Here is a 26,602-nt window from a genome sequence, read left to right on the forward strand (position 1 = left end):
GCCAGGAAAAGTCCCGGGAATGGCCAGCACTGGCTCTCAGGTCAGCGTCTCCCTGCTCAGAGTTCTCACTGCTCCGCCCAATGACCCTGCACCTGCCTGGCTGATTTGACCCAATTTTAAGATGAGACACCAGATGGTTCTAAGCTGCTAAGCAACTTGCCCAAGTTCACACAGCTAGAAAAGTGACAGACCAGGGATGTAAAGCCAGGCAGTCTGCCTCCATGAGGTTCACCATGACACCATCCACTACTAGCAACGAGAGTGGCAATAACAACTTTGCAAACACGAAACAGGGTAGCACGATGCAAATTCATCTCTTGACGATGCTAGTGGTCACTGCAACAGCTCAGGGCAGCGCTGGCCCCGGCTGGGGCAGCCTGAAGAATGGGGGCACAGCCTGTTAAATATTGATGGAGGCCCACAGGCAGGTCCCCGGCCAGGTTGTTTTGCTGGGTTGGGGACATTACAGCTCCGTCACCCGAGGAAAAATTACTGCACGGTCTGCTGGCCATAACTGCCGCCAGGCGGTGGTCCCTGACCGAGGCCAGGGCTGCCCGCTACGGGCTCCACTGGCAAGAATGCAGGGCACGGGGCGCAGGCACCCCACTGCCAGCCACACCGCCGGCCACACTCCTTTCTCAGAGGCAGCCACAGTCTCTGCTACAGGGACCTTTGCAGGGCACTCGCTCTTTCTGGGACAGACTGGCCAAAACCAAAAAGATAAATCCCACCTGGGCCTGGCTTATGCCCCGGTGCTCCAGTGTCCACATGGGTAGACCGACAACCTGAGTTTGGGAGTTCGGGAAACTGCTGGACCATGGAAGTCAGATACCTGCCAACCCCAGGCCCCGATGGCCCCTCCCCTGGACACGGGTGGCTCGTGGAGTCTCACCCAGAAACATGGCTGCGGAGGTCTGGCAGGCTCATCCTAACAGCAGGCGTGGACACACGTCCAACATCATGAACATCGCACACAGTGGAGGACTGGGGAGCAGGGAGAGTGACCGACAGGGCGGTCAGTGCAGAGCGGTCAGGGCCTTCCTACGCAATTGCCAGGGCAAGTCAGAGCCAGGGAGACCACTGGTGTGCGACTGGCCACAAACACATGGGCGAGCTGATCTAACCTGTGCCGTGAGCGGCCAGGGGAGAATGGGCAGCTGGTGACAGGGTCAACCGGGGGCATCTGAAACACTATTCTATTCACACATGGCCACTGGGCATTGCCCCACACAGGACAGGACGCTTCACCGGACAGGACTCTTAAGTACACGGACTCAGGTGTGTGCGCCTTTTTAAAGCGTGTGGCTCAGTAACAGCTCGTTTCTTAGCTTCTTCCGTGGAAGCAGGTCTGCTAGAATATGGAAGACACCAGAATGCCCCTCAAGGCTGGAGAGCCCACAGCTTCCAGCTGCCCCTGCTCAAGGGGATGTTAAGGAATGGAGCCCACACACCTGGGGGGTGCCTCAAACCCACAGACACCACGGCCTTCTCTTGCCTGGGCCTCTGATCCCCAGGCATTCAGGTCAGGCCCAGGCATTTTGTTGTCAAGATTTCCAAGCCAGCTATTGTGCCTGTGGGCCTCCTCTGTAGGCAAAAATAATAAAAGAGCAGGCTGCTTCTATTCCCTATCAAACATCCAGACTGCTTCTTCCTGCACCAACTTCCCTGAAAAATGGGAGGCGCCCCTGCTGACCCAGGGCTAAGGTGAAGACTCTCTGCAGCCACTGCAGCAGGAGTTTGATCCCCGCCAGGGAGTGACCCACAGGGCACAGCAGACCTCTCCTGCCTCTCCGCTGTCCCCTCAACAGTGGATTTCAATGGATCTGCCTGTTCTGCTGTCCACTCTGTCTCTGGTGAGTCCTCTTAAGCCCCACCCCTCTGGCCTGTACCCCAGTTCTTGTAACTAAATAAATCTTTAAAAATCGAAAGGCTTGGCCCTCCCCGGTGGCGCAGCGGGTTAAAGCACAGCACTGAGAAGCTAAAGCCACTTCCGCATGAGTTCGATTCCGCCTGCCCCGGAGGTGACCGCATGGCACAGCAGACCTCTCCTGACCCGCCCGCTGCTCCCCTCCCCTCATCTGCCTGTTCTGCTCCCCGCTCTGTCTCTGGTGAAGCCTCTCACCGCCCCTGAGCCTCTGGCCTGTACCCCATTCTGTATGTACAAATAAATAAATCTTTAATATATATATATATAGGGAGGCTCAAAGGATGCTCCTTGAGCTGGGTGTGGCCCTGGACAGTGAACGGGGCACAAGGATACGGACGCAGCCCAGGGCCTGGCAACAGTGTGTGTGCACGGCCACGTGCTGATCCTCCCTGTGCTTCCAGGCTCCCAGATCTGCGCATGTGCATGTGCGTGTGCGTGCGTGTGCGTGTCCTCTTTCCCTCTCTCACAGCAGCCATCAGTCATGCGGTTAATTTTAGATCCGGCAAGTCAGCAGATGTGACTGCAAGGCCTCTGCGGCCAGCCACGGGCAGCTCTCCCGGGCGACAGCCGTCAGTCGGCTCCAGCTCGGCTTACCTCACCTGCTCTTCCTCTCGGCCCGGGGAGCTCAGGGTTCCCCACCAGTGATGCCACACGAGGCGCCCACCTTCTCAGGGCAGCGACTCCCCTGGCTGTGCTGGCTTGACTTCTCAGAGATGCCCGGCCCGGTCGGAGAGGTGAGCCCGGGGCGCTCCCAAAGGCACGGAGGGGTCTTCCTGCCGACAGAGCGTGTCTGCTGAGTTCAGTGTCCCCAGCCTGGGCTGGGTGTCACAGCTGCTCTGCAATTCCCACGTCTTGCAGCACGGGCTCCCACAGCACTCCGTCCTCATTTGGGGGACAGGGGTGACCTGGGACTGGGAGCCAAATAAACCAGAGAGTGATCCTGAGGCTGTACCCCATTGCCTGAAGGCATGTATCTCCCTAGGCTCTTTGAAAACATTTCCTCACCTTTAATAAAAACAAGGTATGAAACCCCACGCTCTGGGGTTCGTGGAGAAGAAGCACGGCCCTGTCCACGCTGGGCAGCGGCATCACCGTGACAGCAGCCCAGAGCGGCCAGGAGTAAGCGGTGTGCAGTTGCCCACTTCACCAACATGCACCCACACCGCACAGCACGACCCTGCGTACAGCTGTGCAAGGCACAGCCGCCAGCACCCCCTTTAAAAACGATGACATCTGGGCCCTCCCTGGTGGCGCAGCGGGTTAAAGCACAGCACTGAGAATCTAAAGCCACTTCCGCATGAGTTCGATTCCCGCCTGCCCCGGAGGTGACCACATGGCGCGGCAGACCTCTCCTGACCCGCCCGCTGCTCCCCTCAGCAGTGTACTTCGTAGATTTGCCTGTTCTGTACCCCACTCTGTGTCTGGTGAATCCTCTCACCCTCCGCATCTCTGGCCTGTACCCCAGTTCTGTATGAATAAATGAAATAAAATTAAAAAAAAAAACGATGACATCTGGTTCAGCCAGGCTGCAAAAGTCCTAAGGAACCCTAACGGCGCCCAGCAAACGCCGGCTGGAGTCGTGAGTGATGAATCACAGTTTACGTTCAGTGCTGCGCCACTAACTCGCCAGGACTTGCGTCAATCAAGAAAGACAGGCCCCTGTGGAACACAGGGGAGGGCTCTTGAGGCAATAAAAATAGATCCGCCGTGGGATCCAGCCAACGGTCGCCTAGGTTTCCATCCGGAGAACACAAATGCACGAACCCGAAGGGACGCCCAGGCTCACGCCGTGCCCTTCCCAGCACCAGGCCGCCCAACAGCCCGAGAGCCCGAGGCCAGAGACACAGGCTGGGCGCTGCGGCCTCCACACACAGCGGAGCCCAGTGGAGCTATCAAGAAAATTTAAATTTTGCCATTTCCGATAACATGGGCAGGCCTCGAGGGGATTATGCTCAGTGAAATAAATCAGAGAGGACCAGGGCTGGATGATGTCACTCGGGCGTGCAACACAGGGAAACAAAACAAAGCAACAGAAAGAAACAAACCCCAGAAATGTGACTGCAGAACTGAAGCCCTGGTGGGGTGGCAATAAAGGCCGGGGACGCCCCGCAGGCTCTGCGGGAGGTGGGTGCCCTGGGCTGGATGTGGCGAGGTAACGCATCCGAAGGGTGTGAACATGCACCTCTAAAACATACACAGTGCCGCAACGCACGTGACCGCAATAAAAATAAGTTAATAAATTAAATTTAAAAAGATGTTTAGAGGAAAACTCAAGAGCACGTGTGGCCCATGACGCACGTCCCCAGATGGCTCCTCGTGTGAGTGACAGTGACGGCGTCCCCCAGGGGCTGAGCGACGTGATGGGGGGTGGCCTTCCCCTACCAGCTGCCCTGGGCACTGCCCCCACCTGTGCCCAGGTGGAAGGCGGCCTTCCCTCACGGTGCGCACCCCCACCTGGAGGTCGGCCCCACGTGAGGGGCATGCTGGTGCCGGCAGCAGGCCACCGCACAAGTGTGTCTCACTCACTAGACCAGACACAGCAAAGGGGACAGCAGCAGTAATTTTAGGAGAACGAAAGAGAAGCAGAGAGACAGATAGGAGAGAAGTTGGGGGACAGCGGAGGGTGTCACATCTGCCATGATGGGCTTTATAAGCAGACAGGCCAGGGTGGGGATTTCGGTGCCCAGCTGGACACCTGGAACTTCAGATGTCTGAATCCCCCTGTAGAACGGTGCTGCCTGGCAGACCTGGGGGGCTGGCCTGTGTGAAGCCCCTCACACAGCAGGTCCTGCGTCAAGGAAAAGCTGCTCTGAATCGTCTCCCTCCACGCTCCTTGACAGCTTGAAAGTGATTGAGATATTAAAACAAGAGAGATAAGTCATCAACAATCAACACTTTCCTTCTACAAATAAACCTTCACAGTTTGGATTTTTTTTTTTTTTTTGGATTCTGTCTGTTTGCCTTTGTCCACAAAATCCCTCAGATAAAGATGAGGAAAGACCCCGATGTCAGTCAGCTCCCCAAGAACAAAGGGGGCAAAGTATCATGGAACTGAGCCGCCCACTGAGAAAGTCACTGAGAAGGCGACCCCAAGATTGCCCGGGGGGTGCCTGCTGCAAAGAGCTTGACATCTCTTCAAAGGGCCCTGAGCAACAGCCCATGTAAGGATGGAGCACTCACAGCAGGGGCAAGTGTCCCGGGACCCCGGGGTGCGTCTCGGGCGCCTGAGCTGTGCTGAGATGGGCGCGTGGCCCCTGGGAGTACGTAAGTGGGAAGAAGGCCAGATGTGCAGGGGTAAGAGACGGCGCAGGCACTGAGCACCACTCTCGGAAAGGCCCTCGGTAATCCCACCACTTAATCCCCGAGAATGCTCAAGACCCCAGAGGGGGGCTCGGATGGAGTCCCAGCTGGCAGCGTGGGGAGGCTGGGCTTCTGGACTGCAGGCGAACAGCTAGAGGGGGCGGGAGCGAGCGAACCCAGATGCAGCCCAAGGCAGGTCTCCGCCAGCCCACGACCACACCAAACCCAGGCTCACTTTGAACCTGGGGCTCCTTCTGAGCCCCTGAACAGAAGTGGCGGGCGGAGCTGGCTCCCTCGGTTGGTCTCCTCCAGCCAGGGCGCTGCACCACACACGCCTGCTGCACCTGCCCTTTCCCACATCCCATAATCACACCTTTGTTCCAAGTTCTCTTTAAAACCTGGATTAGCTGAGCTTCCGGGGAGGTCACGCTCGTGACTTCGGAATGCACTTCTGGCCGTTTCACAGAAACGGTCTTTCCTTCAAGTCACACAGGCACATTTCACTGGGTAAACTTGGGCAGCGGTCACCCTTGCCCACCGGACACTGGGCAAATGCAGTGGGCGGGATGGGGAGCGGCCCTAGGAAACCAACCCTACAGGACTGGCCTCACGGGCTCCCTGAAATGTTTAAAACTTCCACCAGGTGAGGGGAGCAGCCGTGGGGCATGTACTGACCACCTGCTCTGCCTGTGTCCCAACCCCACCCCCTGGTTCGAGGGCAACTGCACTAATGTCCCAGCCCCTGTGCTCCGGAGGGCCCGGGAGGCAGGTGTATGAGCAACACTACCATTACCTAAGGAAAAAAAAGAAAGAAGGGGAGAGAGAAAAAGAAATTTCAATGAGGAAATTCACATTCACTGTATTAAAAACATCAGAATAAGGCCTCCTAGCTTGCACAAGGAGCTAAGTCTCAGCACTCTTGCCAGCCAGCCACACAGCGTGAGTTCAATCCCGACCAGGGAGCTGCCCCACATGGCGCAGCAGACCTCTCCTGTCTCCCTGCTGCTCCCCTCAGCACTGTTTCAGTAGACCCACCTGTTCTGCTTCCCACTCTGTCTCTGTGAATCCTCTCACCTGGCCCCCGCCCCTGCACCTCTGACCTGAACCCCAGTTCTTGTATGCATAAATAAGTCTTTAAAAAAGAAAAGACACGCCAGAAATGAACCCAGAACAGGGTACAAAGCCCCCAGAGCCCCCTGGGGGTGCAGCGGTAGCAGCATTCACGACGACCCACACAAGTGTGTGCAAACGCAGGTGTGCGTGCACTCGGGTAACACGCCGCATGCATGCAAACACACGCTGCCATTTGGGTGTCACTCCATGTTGAGCACACGTGCGCGTGCAAGTGTCACAGAGGCTTCGCTGGCCCATCGGGCAACACCTGAGCGTGCGTGAGAATCAGCGGGGGCCAATCCGCAGTGGTGCCCATCCACAGCGGTGCCCGGGGGCACAGGGAAGCAGGGATGCTGCGAGCTCACGGGAGCCCAGCTCCTGGGTGCACCTCCCTTCCCAGCAGGAGCCTGGGAGATCAGCTGCTCCTGCTCCCCCTGCAGCTGCTCATCCTGCAAAGTCCTCTCCCTCCTCTGCGAGGAGCACCCGGGGAGCACCCGTCTTGCCCAGTCGCTGCGACTCGCAGCTGACCGCTGGCTGGCCTCCCTGCTGGTGCTCCCAGCTGCACGCAGCCAGCACACAACTTAAGTTCCAAGCCTGCCACCTCCTCTGGCCCATGACTCTGGCACAGGGATCCCGTGAGCACCTGGGCTGTTCTACAGGCACGCGGGACCAGTCCTCTCTGATAAGGCCGTGCGGCCCTTTGAGGACAGTGACTGGTCATCCTTAAATTCTGTGGGTGCCTGCAGCAGGAGGATACCAAGCCTTACATAGACTAAGTTTTCTCCTACTTGGACATATCATATCCAAAAGAAAGTTTCATCACTCATCAGTTAAGTGCAGCAAGAATTTAACAGCTATAACTAATAGTAAAGTAGAACAATCCTAAGAGTACACCAGAGTGAAGACTACATGCTCTCTGTCCCCCTCCCCAGCACTGTCTCTCTCAAATTACCGTATTTAGTAAGTAATATTTTCAGACCGCAGTTGATCAAGGGTCCCCAAAACCGAGGATGTGGGGGGATTGCTGTACTGCAGCTTCTTGGCTCAGTTCACGTTCACACTGACTATTCTTCCACTGGACATTTACTGCAGGCCTACTGTGTGTCAGTCACTGTGCTTGGCCAGCACGTGGAGACGGTAAGGCAGGATGGCAAGAGGAATCCAAAGGGAACCTGGATTCCACTGAATCAAGGACCAACGAGAGGGGGCAGAGAGGCGCCAAGACTGGGGAGTCCCCGCAGCCCTGTGCCAGCTGCCACCTCTCACTAGCGCATCCGGGTGACCCCGCCTTCTGAGCTTCACCCTCTTCATCAGATATTAACGGCTGCCCTCACTTCCTTCCCAGAGCTGCTGGAGGACAAAGGAGATAATCTAGCCAGAGTGCACAAAAGGCCCTGGCCCAGAGAAGGCGCTCAGGGAACAGCAGCCATCGTCAACGGCTGAGCCGCCCCACCACTCAGTACATGAACGGAACGAGGATAATCATTTAACAGCCGAGAGTGTGCCGGAATATGCCCTGTGCTTCCAGAAACGAAAAGCAATATCGTTTTTCTTCATTTTCCAAATTCGTTAGGGATGAGAAGGTGGTTAATTCAGGGTGCCGGTACATCCCATGCTTCTTGAGTCGGTCAAAAGCTGAAAGGAGGCCCTCCCTGGTGGCGCAGCAGGCTAAAGCACAGCACTGAGAATCTAAAGCCGCTTCCGCATGAGTTCGATTCCCGCCTGCCCCGGAGGTGACCACATGGCGCGGCAGACCTCTCCTGACCCGCCCGCTGCTCCCCTCAGCAATGTACTTCATCAATCTGCCTGTTCTGCTCCCCACTGTGTCTCTGGTGAAGCCTCTCGCCGCCCCTGAGGCTCTGGCCTGTACCCCAGCTCTGTATGCACAAATAAATAAATCTAAAAAAGCTGAAAGGAAACGCGGGGCGGGGGGGTGTCATGGACATCTTCAAGGGTCTCCAGGGTGTCACCCTGTCCATACTTTCCAGAGTTGTCTACAACATTCTAGAACCTTCAGGAAGACATACCTGAAACCAGACACAGACCAGGTGTGCTGCCACCTTGGCCATGCAGTCAGCATCTCACCACAGAACAGGGAGAGCTCTTCCAGTCCCTTGCTCTCACACATCTAGACTCCTAGGAGAGTGTGTACAGAGGAAAAAGACTTCTTCAGCCCAGAAAGCACCAGTGACAGGGGGGACATACTTCATCAAGCCTCTCCTGAAGCCCTCAAAGGCTTCGCCCTCAGAGGAGACCTTCACAACCTGAAGAGGTCAGGCTAAGACTCCAAGCCAGGTTTTCGGACGCCTTCCATTAGCATTCCCTGCCAAAGGTCAGGCCTGACATCACACAGAAAGGTCACTTCCTACTTTTTACATGTCTCCAACAAGACCATACTCCTCATACACTGAGGCGGAAATGCTAGAATCTGCATGGTACTAGAACCGGCAGCTGCTCTCGGGGTGCACAGCAGGCCCAGAGCACCAACAGGCCGATGTGACCTGGCAGGACAGGCGTCTGCCTGCATTGAGGGGCAGCATGCTCCCTGGGTTCCACTGGACTCTCGCTCCAGACAGGTAAAGCTCGGGTCCTGGGGCACCAAGGCTTTCAGCCCCAGAAGCAAGACCAGAAGCCCACACTGTGCAGACAGCGCCCAGTCCTGCAGGGCAGACCAGCAGGCGCACGGCTGGCCTGGCTCGGACGGGCACTGCCGCCCAGCTCCTGGCAGGGCTGGGAGAAGCAGCACAGCTCGCCCCCAGCCCTGGGAGGGGTCCCCGGCACAGCCCCTCGCTGAGATCTGTTGTCCCCAAAACTGTAAATAGGACTGTACAAGGATGGCGGAGCTAAAGTTCAATGTTTCCCAAAATCCCTGCACCCCGATGACCTGTGTGACCAAACGTGGGGGTGTGAGACACTGGGGGGCGTGGGGAGGTAGAATCTCAGTTTCCCTCCTATCCTTAATGATTTCTCGATTATAAAGGTTGTCCTGTTACTCCCCGCCCTCTGCGAGCAAACCCCCATCTGTTCCGAGGTTTGCCGACCCCCGAGAACTCCTGTAGCCCCTCATCAGAAGGGCTGTGGTATGCACTGACTCAAGGAAAATGCCCCCCCCCCTCCGGATTATCCCTCCCCAAGCCCCCACAATGCACCGTGCAGCCAGGGGAGACCGCCTTTTCTCAGAAACCATTCCTCTGCTTTTCACATGTCTGCTTTCCTCCCCTGCCATTTTTTTCCTTACAGAGGAAGCAGACAGGTGGCCTGAGCGAGCAAAGGGGCAGGAATTCATTTCAGCATCACTCCCAGCCGCTGTGTGGAGGAGGGAGAGGAGGCCCAGGGACTGAGAGAAAGATGGAGGGTGTTTGTAACAGCACTATTCACAGCTGCAGCCACCAGAATGGGAGTGCTAACATGTGCGGGCCCAGCCCCAGCAGGGCTCTCCGGCCACCGTGACCCAGGGGAGACTGCGCTTCACAGGGCCGCCCCAGGTTGATAAGTCACTTTGCCAAGGCCCCACAAGGCCAGCAAATGGGAGGAAGAGGCTCCTCTAGCTGAGATGTTTGTAGATGTTTCAGGAGCACCCGGAGCTTGGGCCCAGGCCTGCAGAATGAAATAACCAGTTTCACAGGGTAATTCATCTTTCCTCCAACCATCAAATATTTGCTGAGCGTCGCTACTTGAAGGGAGGGAGAGCTGTGGGTTCTGCGATACCTGCCCCGGGAGGGAGAGCTGTGGGTTCTGCCACCCACCTTTCCCCTGGAGGGAGGCTGGCTGGCTCAGGCACTCTTCCTTCCCTTCCCCCCTTCCTGTCAGTGCCCACCTCTGCCGCTGTGGCTGCAGGGCCTCCCACTGGGCCTCCCACAGACCTCTTCCGTGCCAGTCTGTGCATCTGTGTTCTCCTGCCTCGGAACCAGCGGCAGATTGAGAGCCGCCCCAGTCCAGTGTGACTGCTTCTGAGGCAATCATGTCTGGAAAGACCCTGTGTGCAGACGGGCCATGCTGAGGTTCTTTCTAGCAGGCAGAAACGCAAAGGGGACGGCTGATTCCAGCCGAGATGGCTGCCACTGTGTCACCCTACCGTACGTTAACTTTGACAAGCATTGTCTGAAGTCCAGGTTACAGATCTGCAGCAGCACCAACAACCAGATCCTTCAGCTCTCAAGAAAACAGGAGAGAGAAAACCCTCCTGGAAACTGGTTGACACTCCCCCAAGATCCTCTTTCGAGGCTTGTCTACATGGCAATGCTTAATACAAAATAATGAGACTTAAATAATTAATATCTGATAGCATTAGCATCATTCTGTTACTCATAATAATGAATAATCGTGTCTGCCTCGTGGTTTGCTGATGACCACTTAAATAATGATCGCAGTATCGACGCACAGCCCACAAACCTGTTGGCTCCTGGGCTCTGTCCCATCAACCGTGGGGCTGTCCTCAGAGGCTCGCCGCTTGGCCCCAGCCCCAGAAGGAAACCCCCTAGAGCCAGAATGTGTGCTGAAGGCCAAGGCCGTTCATCACTGCAGGATGAAAAAAGGAAATGTTGAGTCATTTTAGAATTAACTTTGTGAACTCTACGTTCAAGAAATTTTTAAGTTTAAACTTTCAATTTTAACAAACTTTTTCAAGTAAAGCCTTGTCACTAAGATGATAACTATGCAAAGAAAGAAGGAGGTGGGGTTGCCAAGGGTTACTTGCAGGGTCATCTTTTAAAGCTGCAGACCCAGGGGCCTCCCTGGTGGCAAGGGGTCAAGTCTCCAGCACCAGCCACTGAGTTGGATCTGGCCACAGCAGACCACTCCTGTCTCCCGCTGCTCCCCTCAGCAGTGTGTTCAGTAGCTCCGCCTGTTCTGCTCCCCACTCTCTCCCTGGCGAACCCTCTCAGTCCCCGCACTTCTGGTCTACACCCCAGTTCTTCTATCAAGTAAATAATCCTTTTAAAAAAGAGAGAATAATAGCCTTTTAAAAATAAAAAAGCTACAGATCCAAAAACCAGGAAATTGGACAAATAAACTATGATACCTCAACACAATGAGATGCTGTCTACAAAGTCACAAAAGTCCTGAGTTCTGGGATACTCTGTTTCATTTCTGGATGGTGAAATTGAAATGGCTAACCATGCTCATCTCCAGGTGAGGAGTAAAAGCCACAGGCCAGAGCCCCCCAACCCCGAACCCCCAAGGGGGGGGGGGATCCAGGGGAAGTGCCTGTGCCCAACCCCCAACTCAGGGGACCCAGGGGAAGTGCCTGTGCCCAACCCCCAAACTCAGGGGTTCCAGGGGGCATGCCTATGCCCAGCCCCCAACTCAGGGGACCCAGGGGAAGTGCCTGTGCCCAACCCCCAAACTCAGGGGACCCAGGGGAAGTGCCTGTGCCCAACCCCCAATTCTCAGGGTTGAATTCTCCGAGTTGAGTTAGCACTTGCAAAGGATCCCAACAGTAGCCTAGCTAGTAATAAGCGCTATATGATTCTTTCTTAAACAAAATATTTATTTTACACTAACAAAAAAAAAGTCAAAATCAAGAAAAGAGGCATTAGCGGGGATGAGCCTGGGTTCACAAGGAGGCAAACAGAACCCCACAGCCTCCTTCCTTCCCTTTACACCTCTCACCTTCCAGGAAGGCAGCTGAAATTCACCAACAAACAGCATCCTGTCGTTTTATTATGGGCGCAGGGTGGAAGACCTAGGGTCTCTGGGACAGTTACATTGAAAGAGGTAACCCCCAAAGGCTTGGCAGCCTTCCCAGGCCCCTTTCTACACCCCCTCTTCCTGCCCAGTCCCTAGCTGACCCGCTTGCCCACCCCCAGAACATCTGCATGAAAAGTGAAACTGTGTGGCCTCAAAGTCCATTTTTTCCTCCCCGAGCCAAGGCCAGCTGAGAGGGCATCACTTTGCCCACGGCTGGCCTAGGCCTGTCGGGAGCAGGAGCTGTGGAGCCAGCAGGGAAGTCAGTGCCGGTCAGGATGTGCACAGAGCTGCTGATGCAGCCAGGGGCAGGCTCGCGCCAGCCGGCACAGCTGAGCGGTGCGCAGGTCAAGTCCAGAGAGGATGCTCCTCACGATGTCCCCCACCCCTCTCCTCTAAATGGAGGAGTTGGTCGCGTGGGCCCAGAGGCAGAGCTCAAGAAGGGGTGTTGCAGCGAACAGGGCTGCCAGGTGGCAGATTCTCATCCTCCCTCCACACCTCTCCAACAGCTTGACCTTGGCCTAGGCCAAGCACAAGCCCAGGCAGCAGCCCCAGCCATGCCTCTTGTTCCGGTGGCTGAATCCCTGGAGGCAGCTTTGGAGCAGGACTGAGGAGCGCAGCTGAGGCCGCTGGGTCAGGGTATGGCAAGAACTCCCCAGTGGAGCCTCACCTTCCAGGTGTGCAGCCCACACCCAGCCCAGTTACCTGATGACACAGGGTGCGGTCCTGACTTGAGACCTCTAATGCCACCCTACACTATGACTCCAAGTCCTACGCACACACCCAACGTGGGCGGGCACACAACCCCTCACAGACTCGAGGTACTTTCTAAAATGACCCCAGGCCTGTTGCAGAAGATGAGCCTGGAGGCTCTACCTGGCCATACCACTGAGGTCGCCCAGGGCTTTCTTACCTGAGCCTGAGTTTTGTATCTATAATAGCACAGGAGCCTGTCTACACGGCAGGATCTATCAGCACCCATGTCCTCCATGACAAAGCAAACAAAGCTACTGCCTCACCCTACACTGCAGCCCATGGTCCCCACCCCACAATGGCAGGCCCTGTCTCCATGTCCCCACCACCCTGGGCCCCAAACTCCTGTAACATCTTAAACACTCCTTTTTCTCCATTCAATGGGGTTCCTCCTCCAGGCAGACCTCCTACATTGCCATTCTCTAAGCCCACAGGAGGGCTCCAGCAGTGCTGGAAGTGAGGGGGACACTGAGAGGGGACAGCAAGTCCACGTGCCTTCCTGCACTCCAAGAGTGGAACAGCCAGAGCCAGACCCGGGGCTGGGAAGCACCGGACTTCTGGTCAGGCCCAATCCTCTCCAACCACACTGCACGGCGGTGTGGCCTATGGAGCCGGGCAGGAAAGAGAACGTGGGTGGAGCACAGGCCACGGGTCCTGCCCAGGCAGCTCGGGACCCTCTCGGCAGACTGAACAGGTGGAGGAGGCCACGTGGGCCCTGCACTGGGCAGAGCCAGTGAGAGGAGCGCATCACTCCAGGCTCAAGCACGCTCCTCAAAGGCTCCGAGATGCTTCTAGAAACGCCAAACTCCAACAAACCAGCAATTACAACTAGGTGTGGGGGGAGGGGTCCGAATCCAGAGGCATCATCCCAGGCTTCCCAGGCTGGGCTGTCAGAGGGAAGGGTAATGGGCACTGACACTTACTCAAAGACCTTTATCACAGGGATCTCACAGGTTACTCAAGCCATCCTGCCAGCTCGTCAGGCAGGCCTGGGGTGGCCCAATCATCTGTGATCACACCCAAGCAGGAGTTGCCTGGCAAGGTCACACCCAGGAGGACAGGTCCCTCTACCAGTCTCACCCCCCCCCCAGAGGCAGGGAGCTAAGAGCGGCTGCAGATGGCCACCCACGCTGCTGCTTTCCAGGGGCTGCTGGAACTGGACCCCACGACCTTGGAGCCTCAGATGTGCACACACAGTACCCGACTGCTCGGGGGATGAAAAGCCCACACCAGTCCCGGCCCCACTAACAGGGTCTCACGCCTTTCTGGAGGCTCTGGGGAGTTCATATGTCTGCAGCTTGTCCGACCTGGGAGGGTGCTGGGTGGCTGGTTTGTGGTGCCCTCCTGATCTTGCACCCAAAGAGTCACGCCTCAGGGCACTTGCTTCTGCCCCCCTCTTCTGCCTCCCTCTCCCACCTTGAGAGCCGTGATGACAGCGGCCCTGTCAGACACAGCCCGCACCCCTATTTTACAGGCAGCTGTCAACTGCAACCTAACTCCCCTCAGTCACATAACGCCCACAACTCACAGGTACAGGGGTCAGCAACTGACCCTTGGAGATTGGGGGGCATACACTACTCTGCCCATCAAATCCACACTTATGCCAGGCTGCTGGTCAGACCTGAAAAGCTTCCAGAAAAAGTGCTGTCCCTCGCTACCTACCACCTCTTCACTCCAAAGCCTGGCCACCCGGGCCCCAGCAGCTCCACCTGGGATTATCGACCCCGTGTCCCCTCACAGGAGGGGTCGGGGCATGGAGGAGGCTCTTCCGGGGAGATATGGGTCAGGCGGTGGGCCTAGACACAGGGGTCCTTCACACGCACGCTTCCCAGCACCGAGGGCAGCCGGCAGGCCGGGCCCTCACAGCCCAGGAACGGCCTCAGCAGCCATGTCTGCCTGGAGCTCTGCTGGCCACGAGGACCTCCACCTCGAGTTGTCACCCACTGCTGAGAACTGCCCAATGATAGAAATTCTCTGCCAAATTCAACATGTGCTGTAACAGGCGGGTCTCCAGGAAAAGGGGAGGTTCCAGGTTCCCTGCCCACCTAAGAGCGTGGCACTGATCAGGGCAGAGAAGAATCTGGAGAGGAAACTGAGGAGGAAGGAAGCAGGATGGAGGCCAGAAGGCCTGAGGAGCAGAGACGTGTGAAGAAGCGGCTCTTGTTTCTTGGTCCCAGACTGGGTGACACAGACGTGGGTGAGACCCGTGGGGAGGTGACTGTGGCAGCGTTTATCTTGGTTTTGATGTTGCTCTTTTGATGTAAGTCCCAGACTTGTCTGGCCATTTCTGACCCTCTTCTACGGGTCTCTGCCAGAAGGTGCTTTATACTCGTGGCGGGCTTTCAGGCCTTGCTTTGGGCCCGTCCCTTCTGAGTGGACTTTTACCCACGAGGGGACGGGTCACTTTGGGTGTTTGGTTTAGAAACTGTATTTCTCTTCTGTGTTGCACTCATTGTATTAAAGTCCCTTTCCATGAAATGTCCTATCTTTTGTCTCGATGCAGTGAATAACAGAACCTATTTAGAGCGGCCAGGTTTGGGGGCTCAGGGGAGCCCCTCTGCCTATCCCGCAACAGTATGAACTCTGAAAGGGGGAAAGGAACGGAAGTGAACCCACGTCCAGGGCCAGGTGCAAACAGGTCTCTGGTCATGACTGTCCACCAGCCCAGCCTGGAGGCTACTTAGCTCCTCAGGAGGAGAGGCTGGAGCTGCAAAAGAGGGGGGGGGGGGGGGGGGGCGCCCAAACTCCGGCAACAGGAAACTGGCAAGGAGCCAGGCAGCGTCTCCTGCTGCTCCATGAGGCCCTGCCCACCCAGAACCAAGCTCTCCAAGCCACACTGAAGGCCCACCGAGCACGCTCCAGCACCAGCCTGCCTGCGGGAGCCAGCACTCCCAGCTACTTTGCTGCAGCAGCTTATGGCAGAGGCTTCTTTCCCCTGCACGGCAGGCTGGGAAGTGGCGCGGGGCCGGGCAGTGCCAGGCAGAGGGCACAGCTGGCTGCCACGGGGTACTCACCTGGAAGCCAATACTGACCTTTCCCCCAGATCTCACAGTCCTCAGTTCCAAAATAACCTGCAATGACCACTGCCATGGGAGCTGGGGACAAGCCTCTCTCATGCCTGCCAACCTTGCTCTCTCACCGGGGCCAGGGCAGAGCCTGGCGACAGGAGCACGGGCCCTGGGGGTCCAGCTCGGGGAAGGGGGGAGGGGGAGGGGGGGGGGGGAGGGACACTCCTGAAGCCCCAAACCTGCCTGCTCTAAGTGGGTTCTGCCCTCCGCCGCAACAAGACAAAACATAAAACTTTGATGAAAAGGGACTTTAATACAGTGAATATACAATACGGAACACAAAGAATAGAACTTCTACATAAAACACCTGAAGTGACCCATCCCCTCGTGGGCAAAAGTCAACCCAAAAGGGATTGGTCCAAAGCAAGGCCTGAAAGCTGCCACTTGACTAAAGCACCTTCTGTCCGGGACCCACGGAAAAGGGTCAGAGATGGCCAGACAAGTCTGGGAGCAAAAGAGCAAAATCAAAATCAATATAAACACGGCCATAGTCACCTCCCTACAGGTCTCTCACCCACATCTGCCTCAACCAGTCCAAGGTCAGGAAACAAGTCCGGTTTCTTCATCACACGCTCGCTGCTCCATGTGGCTTCCTCAGGTCTCCATCTGGCTCTACATCCACCCTCCTTCTGGGTGGGACAGGGAACCTGGAACTTCCCTTTTTCCTAGGGACCACCCTGTTACAAAGCCACCAACGTGGTGTGGGAATAAGACTGGACTCCTGTCAGAAACAGGGTGCAAGTCCATCAGGAAAGCAGCAGACATTCATGCTCATGAGAAGGTCTGGCTGCATCTGTCTGGCTGCAGTGAAGAGATGCCTGCCCAGCCCCCACGGGCGAGGGGCAGAGCTCCCTAAGGACATTGCTGCTGGAAGCTAGCAGGATCCAGTACTGGCTTAACAAGAAAGAAAAGCAGCAAGCAGAGAAGGCCCCAGCAAATATCATTCCTTGGGGATCATTTAAATTTGGCAACTGCTCAGATTCATGGGGACAGGTCCTGCTTTCACTTGCAAAGCCTGAATTTGCTACCCCAATCAGATGCAGATTTGTGGCAAAATGTCCTCCATAGAAATGGAGGCGCCCATTCTCAGAGCAGCCTGCCTGACAAAGGGTCGGGTGGGAATCCCCAGTCCCCTCCATCTGCAAAATTCACAAGTCAATCAAGACAGACCTTACAAATCAATGAGAAAAACCTTGCTAATATCCCAAAGGAAATGACCAGTTGACAAAACACAAATATGCAATCCACATGAAAAGCTGGCCAATCACCCAAAGTGGAAGTGAAGCAGCCAGAAGGTCAGTCTGCTGTGGGGGGAGGGAGGTGCCAGCCTGCTGGCTCCATCCTGCTACAGCACCTGCACTACTAACTGGGATGCTCCAGCCCCAGAAGCTGCCTCAGCAATGCGCCCTGTCTGTGGTGGCTCGACGGGTGGAACGTTCCTGGAAAGAAGTCGAACAGAATGGATCACGGCTCTATAAATATACAACGCCTCATACCTTTCTGGGGGGCTGGGGGGGAGGGGCATTTCTCCCAGCGCAAAACCAGGCTGCATGGAGGTCTGCGCCTTCCACAGACGCAGGAGGAGCTCTGCAGGCCCTGCCCTGCCGGGCTGGCTGAGGACTCCTGGGCAGGGGCGCGGGCGCAGCCATGGCCAGGCACCGGCTCTGTGGCCTCCTGGGTGAGGCACGGCCACAGCTCGCCACCTTGACGTTCACCCCGGGCAAGCTCTGACCAGCCTCGTCTTACTGTGCAGGCACACCAGCCCCAGAGCACTTTTCTTGTGCTAGCTGCCTTCTGGGGAAAAGGGGAAGTTCCAGGCTCCCTGCTAGGAGGTAGAGCTGAGCAGAGAAGAGAGGAATCTGGGAAGGAAGGAAGTGGATTGGAGCCAGGAGGAGACCTGAGGGAGCCGCGTGCGCAGAGGGAGCCGTGAACAAACCGAGCTTGTTTCTTGGCCCTGTGCGAGCTGAAGCTGGGGTGAGATAGCTGCAGGGGCTGACGATGGCCGTGTTTATCTTGATTTTGATTTTGCTCTTTTCCCCCAGACTTGTCTGGCCATTTCTGACCCTTTTCTATGGTTCCCGGCCAGAAGGTGCTTTAGCCTTATGGCAGCTTTCAGGCCTTGCTTTGGGCCCGTCCCTTTTGGGTGGACTTTCGCCCACGAGGGGATGGATAAGTTTGGGTGTTTTATTTAGAAATTATACTTTTGTCATCTGTATTGTATACTCATTGTATTAAAGTTCCGTTCCATTAAAGCTCTTACGTCTTGTCTTGATGTTGTGGATGGCGGAACCTATTTAGAGCAGGCACGTTTAGGGGTTCAGTGGTTCCTCTCCCTGTCCTGTAACAATACAGGGACCCACTCATGATAGAAGCAAAATGAGCAAAACCAAGACAGGAAACCACAAAAAGCAGAGGAATTCTTGTTAAAGAATCTGTGTTCTTTTTTTAAGTTTCTATAAATGAGTGTGGATGTTAGAGCTTCTGGGTCCTGTGAGCAGCCTGAAAGGGGGACTTGAAGGGGGAACTTGGAAACCATTCTCCCGCCTCACGCCACCAGGCCCATGTCTCAAACAGAAGCTGCTTCTTCACCTGGTCCGTGACTAAGACGGAACAAAAGCACAGATACAAAAGAAACTCACTCTGGAGAGGACAGCAAAGGAAATGTCCTAATTAACAGTTACCAAAAACAGCACACCAGGAGCTGAGTCCTGGGATGACAAGGCCACAAAGAGCAGACTCTCTGGGCTGAGGCCAGCAAGTCCTTTTAGTCCTGCTAAGACATCCCAAGGCCTCAGGACCTGCATACCCGCCTCTGCCTCCTTTCCCCAGCCCATCATGAGTCTCAGGAACGAATGTGTACCCCAAGACTCAATTCAGGCAGTTTTCCAGGGAAATGACCCCTCTGCACCCAAACTGAGCCCTCACCACCCTCCAGGCTCCAGGGTATACCTGTTGATGTTTCTATTCCAACACTTATTCTGCTGTGAGCCCCCTCAGAGTGGGGATCTTGTAGACTCATCCATCCCTGCATTTCCAAAACCAGGCGAAGTGCCCAGTGCATGATAGGTAAGCGAAGACTGGCAGAGGGAGGAGCAGAAGGATGGCTGGGTCAGGGCATGGGAAGATGAAAGATGGCTGGGTGGCAAGTGATGCGGCAAAGAGGCAGCCAGTGAGACGGAAGCTGTTGGGTAGATGGATGGAATAGTGGCTGGGTAGGAGAAGGGGCAGAAGGATGGCTCGATCCTGGGTGGAAGATGGGTGGAGGGAAAGTCAATGGGTGCTTGACTGGAAAGTGGACAATAAGATGGCAGAGCGGCTGGGTAAGAGGGAAGAATGTCAGGTGAAAGAGTGGCTCGGGGGACGATGGGTGGCTGGGTGGAATGAAAGAAGAGCGAGTGGCTGGGTGCCTGCGTGGAAGGTGGACAGCTGGGTGTAGTGAGACGGGGCAGCATGACTGGATGGCGTGAGCGTGACAGAATGGACGGGAGCCAAGTGTAGAGGGTGAAGAGACAGAACATAGGAGAAAGGCAGCAAAGTGGATAAATCAGTGAGATCCGTGCTAAGAGGGTCCCAAGCAACAGTCGCAGAGAGGAGACATGCCCAGAGTGACGTCCCCAAAGCTGACCTCTTGATACTGGGTCACGTTCATCAGGAACGTGTTTCGGTGAAGGGGCCCCTGCCAGGAGCGCTGCAGCCCCAGTGAGTCTCATAGCAGGAAGGAAATGGCCATGAGGCCAAAGAGCAAGCGCTTGGGAACCAGTCCACAGGTATCAGTTCCTCTTCCCTGCAACACAGCCCACCTAGCTGGGGTCCTCTCCCAGCATCTCAGTGCAGAGGTGCTTCCCTAAATGCTCCCACCTAAGATGCCCAGCCTTCCTGCCTCTGGGGAGCGCCTGTAATTGGTCCCACACCGCACCCCAGCGCCCACAGCTGGGAAGCAGTTCTGCAGGGCGGAGTGCTGCTCCCTGCGCGCCACATCCCTGCCAAAACCTGCTCCTCTCTCTGCACAGCTGGGCTTTCCCGTCAGTGGCCTTACCCAGCCTTGCAGGTTCCCCACCATCCCTGAGACTTCTCATCAGTGCTGGCAGTTGCAGACCAGTCACGAGGCCCCGGCGTGAAAGGAGGCGTTCATGGGGTGTATGTCACCCATCAGCTTGGATGGCGGCTTAATTCCTGGGGCTCACCACACCCAGATAATACAAGCGTAAGGAGCGGGAGATGACACATTCAAGGAGGGAAGAGGAGTGATCTCCCCTCGGGTCAAGTGACTCAGCCTCTACTTGTAGAGACAAGGGGAAAAACGACAGCGGAGGGCTCCCGCGTGCCGGTACCTCCTCTCTGTGCCAGGGCCAGTCAACCACCTGTGACCGACGTGTGTCAGGGCTGTGTGGTGAAAAAACTGCAGGTCGAGATCAACCCCAGATGATTCTACAGCCAGGTGTGACATTGGCTGATTCCACCAGGGCTGCGTGGTATGTGCTTACCCCAAGAAAAGGCACAAGGGCCCTGGACCAGGGCAGCAGGGCCCAGGGGCACTCGGACCTGTGTGAAGAGTCCACAGGTGGGAGATGGACATTTCTGCCCCAACTTACAGCTCTCACACACTGTGGCCTGCACTGGGTTGGCATTTCCTAGCTTAGGAGATGCAGGCTGGGGCAGCAAGAAGAATGTGAGCTCAGAACTTAGGCACCAGGGCTCTCTCCATCTCTGACTTCACCAGCGTGTGAACAAGGTGTCTAACTTAGGTGCTGGTCCTTATCAAGAGCCTTTACCACCTGCTGGCATGGCTAGGGGTTCTTATTCTCGCTTCCGTTTCCTAATAAGACAAGCACCCACACTTCACCATCCCAAGCGTCCTAAGGATACATGAGTGTAGTCGGGGAGGCAAGGCCACAAGTGAAATTATCCAAAACGAGGCAGCCACATGCAAACCCATGGAACTATGATCTCAATGTTCAATTTCCCTCTCATCTAAAAGTCCATTAAAAATAAATCTTCTGGGGGCCTCCCTGGTGGCACAATAGGTTAAAGCACAGCACTATGAAGCACAAATTCCATCTGTAAGGGGGAAAGTATTTCCTGAAAGAACTCTATAGACACAGGATTTGTGGACTCCACCCCACCCCCAGATACTGGAACTACAAATCCCATCAATGCCAAAGAGAAACAGGCTGGGACCTGAGGGTGGAGTTAAGCAGCCAGGTTTGGATATAAAACCAGGCTTGTGGGCTATAGGGGGCTTTTGTTTGGCCTTGTGGCTTATCTCTTGGCTCTTCACTGGTTTTCAGCGTGCTACTGGGGTTCAGTAGAACTGGTAGGATGCACTAATCAACTTATCTCTCTCTTTCCCTCTCTCTCTCTCTCTCTCTCTCTCTCTCTCTCTCTCTCTGAGTTTTTCATTTCCCTTTCCTCTTGAAAATAAACCCATTATTAACCTCTGTGTGTGAATGTGGTGTGCAGTTGAATCTTGAGTGCACGGACAATCAGGCAACCAATTCACATTCAGTTGCCCTGTAACAGACCCCTGGCCAGGAAGCTGATGCCCAAGGTGCAGCAGAGCTCACATGTCCCGCCCACTGCTCCCCTCAGCAGTGTACTTCAGTCCATTTGCCTGTTCAGCTCCTCATTCTGTCTCTAGTGAATCCTCACCCCCCACACCTCTGGCCTGTACTCCAGTTCCTGTGCTCACAAATAAATATTTTAAAAGATAAAATAAATTTTCTGGCCACAAAAAGAAAAGATAAAGGAGTGGGTTTAAAAAAAAATTAAAAAGTGGAAGCTCAGAGTCATAGAACCACTGCACCTGAGTATATTTCATGCAAAATAAGGATACCTCTCTTCTGCGAGCCAGTCACAGCTCCTCCCATCACACACATGCCCTCACAGAAGCTGCCCAGAAACGTCCATCACACAGAAACCCCAGGCCAGCAGCTGGCCTTTCTGCCCATACCCAGCACGTTTGTCCACATCCAAAGTGTCCCCACTCACACCCTCTCCACACACCTGGGCGCTAGGGGCTGCGAGCAGGGACCAGCTTGAGCCTCTGAGGGTTTCCACACTCGGGACCACTGCCTAAGCTGCGAGCCCTGTGCAATTCTGCTGGCTGAGTCTAGGAGCTGGGCTTCTTCAGCTCAGCCCCACGTTTCCTCCAGTGCAGCACGGGGCTTACCACCCACACAAACCCATTCAATCTGAAGGTTCTTCTGAAGGGATCCAACCCACAAATGTTTGCAGCTGTAGAAAAACACAATTTAAATGCCCATCCGTTCAACAAATATTTCTGAAATGTTTACTAATGTTTTGAAATGTTTCTTGTGCCAGGCAAGAAAAGGGCTGGCAGAAAGGGACGGGGAGGTGTCGAGGCGGCAAGCTCAGAAACCGTGGGTCCGTCAGAAACCGTAAGTCCTGAGAGTTTCTCAGGAGAAGGAGGAGAAGGACATCTCCTCTCCTGCCAACAATGCCATCGGGAGAGGCAGGCCAAGCTGACCGCAGCATCCTGTCTCAAGTCCTTCAGTAGATTTGTCGGCTGAGGCCAAGTTCAGACTAAACTGAGTCATAGAACCAAGCAAGGTGGACGTTTGAATAACATGAAATATGTGGTTGCACGTGATTTAGGGGAATGGGGTCATACCTCTCCCGATGTACGGGGGCACTGCCAAAGCCCCCGCACTTGTGACCACGGTCCACTGGGTTCCCTCCTCCTGTTGTCCCCCCCAAGCCCCCCTCTGACGGACTCAGTTCTCTCCAGATTTTAATGTTGGTTTTCATTTAGTTTTGTCTGTTCCTTCGTGTTGTTGCTAAATTATAGGCAATGCTAAAAAGTGAAATTAGCACACTACAAGTTTCTAAAACAATTAAAAACGAGTACACAGCACTCTTAGCAGGAGCTTGGGGAAGGCAGCGGGAGGCCGTGGGAGTCCCCTCACAGCACCCCTGGGGCACCGGGCCCCAGGCCCCACCGCGCAGGCCTGAGCTGGCCTCAGCTGCACGACCTTGCGCGAGTGGCTGGCTGTGCCCTCACTGAGTCTCGCGCTCGGTCTGGTCACTAGGCACAATGACAGTCCGCGTCCCCGTCCGAGACAGAGCCCCATCGGGGCTGTGCTGAGGGTCCACTCTCCCCGGAGCAAGCACCCTGCATGGCCGTGGCCCAGGGAAGGTGCCTGGCAGACCCCACGTAGGACGCGCCCGGCGAGCGCCACCACACACCCTCAGCCTTCCCCGCCTCCCTCTCGGTCCTGAGAGGATGGGGAGCAAGAAGACAGGTACACACTCCATTTTCTAGAAAAACACAGCCCTCTTTGTTCTCCTTCTCTTCTGACAGAGCAGTCGGCCTAAGAAATGTTTCACATCTCTTTTCGGAAAGAAAAATAGGAGAGTGAGTTCAAGCACGAACAGCTAGCACCACTCACGGGAGCTGGATCTCGGGTTCCAGAGAGCGTCTGCCTCGTCCCTGAGGTCCGCCAGGGAAAGACAAGCAGGTGCTCTCAGGGCCGGGCCCTGCATCTCCTGGGCCAGCGGGCTCCAGGCCAGTGGGAGGCCAGAGCTCTGCCGTGGTGGCACAGGCAGGCGGCACCACCTGTGGGCAGCTGCATTCGCCCTGCTGCCTGGGTTAACCCCATCAACACCCTCCTCCTCTCCCCAGCCGGCTAATGTGGGGAGTGGGGGCGCAGCAGGACCTGGCTGCACACCATCATCTGGAAAGGCCAGGGGAGGGGAGCACTTTATGTACAAATGGCCACTGCCACGTGGCGCCTTCAGGGGCCAGGGGATGGTGGGCAGCGGGGAACTGGTGGGGGTTGGTCCCAAGGGCCACTGCTTCTGCTGAAGTCAGGACAGACAGACGGACGGATGCAGGGGACTGGGATCCCCTCCTGCCACACTCACAGCCATGTCCAGCTTCCCACTCCAGTGAAACCAGATATCAAGAAAGTTTTTATATGAACTAGGTGGATGATTCAAGTTAATGATTCAATCACAGCGCAAGGCTGTTTGCAAACATAAACCCAACAAAACTGGACCCAGGTATCCAGGCTGCCTGGAGCACCCTCGAGGGGATCCAGGCAGCCCGGGCAACCTCAGGTAGTGGCCCTGCAACACTGAGGGAGCTGGGAGGTGAGGGTGAAAGGTTCCACAGCCCCCCAGCTCATCATAAATGCAGGCACCAGTGCCCTCACCCCACCCCAGCAGCCCCCACCACCAGGGGGACCGTGTCTGCAAACACCAGCCTGGGCCAATCAGCTGTCTGCCTGCCTGACACCAGCAGAAACTGACTGAGGCCCCCCAGCACGGGCACACAGCTGCCTGACTGGAGGGGGCATATCCACACCTGAGCCTGGCCGGGAGGGCAGTTCTCCTGGGTCAAGCCCTTCCCTCCACCCCATGCCCTTGTGGCCAACCACAGCTTGGCGGGGCACTTGAGGTGCAGACACAGTCCGCGCTGAAGCAGGGCTCCTGGTGTTCTCCCGCACAGCTGACAGTGCCATCCTGCAGGGAGGCTCCAGCAGGCCAGTGGGAAGGGAGGAAGAAGAGAGAGAAGAAGGGAGGGCAGGAAGACAAAACCATGTCCATCGGGAATCTGGCACGCCCCAGGTGAGCTGCTCCCCGGCTCCGAGGCGCCCGGCAAGTGTCTCCTCCTCCTCCTCGCCCCTCAGTTTCTTCAGCCGAGAGATGGACTGCTCTGGGTGGGAACGGCCCCACAGCGCCCAGCTCCCGGCTCCGAGGCGCACCTGCCCCATCCCAGGGATGGATGTGACTTTGCAAGGTCATTTCCAGTCCCCGCAGAACAGCCAGCCCCAGGGTCAGTGTGTGGGGCGGGCCCTCCCCGGGGGTGGAGCTCATCTGCCCACAGGCTCTTCCGGAAACACAGACCAGCAGACCTGAGTGCTGGAATTCTGGATCCCAAGATCCCCAAGGGGCACAGCGAGCCCCCAGGACAGGCCTGCAAAGTGATGGCAGCGGGAGAGACCTCCAGGGTGGTCCGCGGCAGGTGGATCAAATGCGAATTTGACTCCAGAAGGCTCCCACAGAGAGGTGCTGTTGAGGACAGGGCTGCCTGGGTGACTCAGGCTGCCTCGGGGCAAGGAACCAACCCCCCAAAAACGCCACGGCCGGCCCTGTGTCTCTGAGTTGTCTCCAAAAGAAGAGGGTCCCGTGCCAGGCGAGACTCAGCCCAGAGGAATGCCCCCTGCCCACCCACGTGTGCCACTGCCCGCGATTCACAAGACTGGCATCCCGGGGAACCACGTGGTCCCCTGTACCTCGCCTCGGTAGATAGGAGGAACCGGAGGCTGCTTCCCGGCACAGGGTGAGGTCTGCAGAGAACCACCTGGATGGGAAGAGGGTGGGCGGCCTCAGGGGCAGGAAATGGCCAGGATGCCAGTACGCTAGCTTCTGGGGCTGGGAAAGAGGAGCCAGAAAGAGAAATGACGGGCAGAAAAGGGCAGGGCAGGGGCACGCCCTGGGAGAATCTGCTGTGCGTGCTATTCCACATGATGTCCAGAGAAACTGCGCCCGGGCCCGCTGCCCTCTACTAGACCCACACCTGCCACCCCCGTCGTGTGCTGGCCCTCCGGTGCCCACTTCTCTCTCTCATCAGTCCCAACCACTCCCTACCACTGGTGGTCACCCTGCACCTCAAGGGGCTGTCTCTGTGACAACCAGGGGCCCCCACAGACTCATCACTGGCCTGCCCCAGTCAGGGACAGGTGCTGTGCACCTGCCGGCAGACCCTCCCCCTACCCACCCACCCCCATCCCCCGTGCACCAGGTCCTCTCTAAAATCTCGTCACTCGGGGCGGGTTCTTCCCACCATCCTCATAGCCTGGAGCCAGCCCTTCACTTTCCCCTGCTGCCTCTGCCTGGGCACTGACTCACCTGCTCACCTTTTCACTGTCGCTCTGGGTCCTGACCGCTATCGGTCATCAGGAGGTTTCTTCTGCCTCCCAGCTGCAGCCCGAGCCCAGAAGATCTTCCACTCCTTCCATCGTGCTCTTCTGGGCTCTGGGTCACAGGCATTATACCAAAGGTAGATACTGCTCCCTCTTTACGACTAAAAGCCACCTTGGTCACTTCACCCTGCGCTGGAGGCCACAGAGCAGAGAGGAGACCCTAAGTGCAGCCCGCATCCAACACCCATGACACTTGGGAAGAACTTTAAGGCTTGCGAGTGCCAGGTAGCTCCAGCGATCGGGAGGGCAGGAGCAGGCAGGCTTCGTGAGTAGCTGGGAAGCTCGTGCGTTTACTGAGCACTTCGTCTGAGCCTTGACCCTTAGTCCTGGCCCTCACTGCAGCTTCGCCTGGGGTCAGGCATGTACTGCTCACTTCGCCAGTGTTCATTTAGAAGCCCAACCCTTGGAGACAGATGCAGGAACAATCCCCCTTCGCTGATGGCAAAGCAAGGCCCAGAGAGGCTCACTTGGACCCACGGTCAGAGAGCTGGATTCAATACCTGTAGGGTCCTGCACAAACCACTATACCCCACTGCCTCCTGGCCTCGAAGCTTCCGGGCAGGGAAATGACAGGCTGTGCAGAATTCAGATGACGCAGCCACGCTGACTCATGGCGGGACAGTCACCCAGCCAGCTTGGCAAGTGCTGTTTCTCCCTCGGGACAGAGTCATTACAATGAAGTTCCGTGACGCCTCCCAACTAGAAGCAGCGGGACTGCTGTATTCCAGCTGCTGCCGCTGCTGCCTCAGTCCGGGGTTGTAAACAACATGAACACAGTTCATCCCACTGATGAGCACTGCAGTGACTCA

General features: G+C 56.3%; 1 long non-coding RNA gene across 7 annotated transcripts in view; it reads right to left on the reverse strand.

Moving 5' to 3' along the window:
* Window positions 1-26,602, reverse strand: part of LOC105853450 — a 136,841-nt gene that overhangs the window by 72,969 nt on the left and 37,270 nt on the right. The window contains exon 1 of one of the 7 annotated variants that reach the window (XR_001145308.1): window positions 25,728-25,802. The exons of 5 other annotated variants lie outside the window; for them this stretch is intronic. This is a non-coding gene — a long non-coding RNA (uncharacterized LOC105853450). Of the gene's footprint in view, window positions 1-2,521; window positions 2,833-25,727; window positions 25,803-26,602 lie in introns of those variants that run through there. One more of the 7 variants, XR_001145306.1, reaches the window with a different exon arrangement.

This window comes from Condylura cristata, unplaced genomic scaffold (assembly GCF_000260355.1).
Source record: "Condylura cristata isolate star-nosed mole 26May11 unplaced genomic scaffold, ConCri1.0 scaffold00009, whole genome shotgun sequence".
NCBI lineage: Eukaryota > Metazoa > Chordata > Mammalia > Eulipotyphla > Talpidae > Condylura > Condylura cristata.